Genomic DNA, 1,506 nt, shown 5'->3' on the forward strand with positions numbered 1-1,506 from the left:
AGAGGAGAAGGAAGAGGAGGGGTTGGTCTTGCTGTCTCAGGGATGACAGAGGCAGAAGAAATAGAGGATATAGAAGGGGAGGCAGGAGAAGCAGGCACACTTGGTGTAACTTTACAGAAATACGTCATAATTTCTGTCTTTTTTGCTTTTCCATTCTCTAAGAATGTTTCTATAAGGGTACCAACCCTTCTGCAACTGTTTGATTAGTTTTAGTGCCCACATAATAGAAGGGTCCATGTTGTAAAAGAAGTCAAAAGCAGTTGAAAAATCTGAACTCTTCTGCTAGTTGTCTAATGTCAATTTGCTTCCTGACACTGCTGCTTCTACATCTTCTTCCTCACAGTCTGGCACTGGTTCAGACATACTCATCTCCATCAAGTTGGCTTCCGTTAATTCCTTTGGTGTGGTGTCTATTTGTTCTTGACTTTCTCCAAGATTCACAGCCCGAAACTCTTCCCTCCCCACCCTTTTTGCCACATCCATAATCTTTTATGATTTCCTTGATTGGCACTGTTGTAAATCCTATGAAGGCATGCACAGCATCTGGATAATTTTCTACAGCACAAATTTATTGTTTTGGGCTTCATAGTTTTCACAGTTTTTCCTATAACAATAATGGTACCTTCAATGGTGTAATCCTTCCAGACACTGATGACGTTCTCTCTGTTGGGGGTCTTCTTCCATAGAGTACCATGTGTACACAGAGTACCATGTGTAATGAAGCTTAAAGGTTCTTACGACCCCCTGATCTAGAGGCTGAATTAGAGATGTTGTGTTTGGGGGCAAGAGGACCACTTCAACACTTCTGGTGTTGAATTCATGGGGTTCTAGGTGGCCAGGGACATTGTCCAATATCAAAGGAACTTTAAAAGGCCATCCCTGGGCCAGGCACGGTGGCTCAACACTTGTAATCCCAGCATTTTCGGAGACCGAGGTGGGCGGATCACCTGAGGTGGGGAATTCGAGACCAGCCTGATCAACATGGAGAAACTCTGTCTCTACTAAAAACACAAAATTAGCCGGCATGTTGGCACATGCTTTGTAATCCCATCTACTCGGGAGGCTGAGGCAGGAGAACTGCTTGAACCCAGGAGGCGGAGGTTGCAGTGAGCCAAGATCATGCCACTGCATTCTAGCCTGGGTTGTAAAAAGGTCTTGTTGTCCAGACCTTCTTTTTGTCCATTTAAAAGACTGGCAGCCAGTATTTATCTTTTCCCTTCAAGGCTCATGGATTAGCAGCTTTATAGATAAAGATAGTCCTGATTCTAAACTTGACTGCATTTGCACAAAACAGTAGAGTTATCTTGTCCCTTCCTGCCTTAAATCCTGGTGTTCAATTCTCTTCTTACTAGTAAATGTCTTTTGTGGCATTATTTTCCAGAACAGGGCACTTTTGTCTGCATTAAAAATCAGTTCAGGGCCAGGTGCAGTGGCTCACGCCTGTAATCCCAGCACTCTGAGAGACCAAGGTGGGGGGATCGCTTGAGCCCAGGAGTTTGAGACCAG

Source organism: Colobus angolensis, unplaced genomic scaffold (assembly GCF_000951035.1).
Source record: "Colobus angolensis palliatus isolate OR3802 unplaced genomic scaffold, Cang.pa_1.0 Scaffold78, whole genome shotgun sequence".
Taxonomy (NCBI): Eukaryota; Metazoa; Chordata; class Mammalia; order Primates; family Cercopithecidae; genus Colobus; species Colobus angolensis.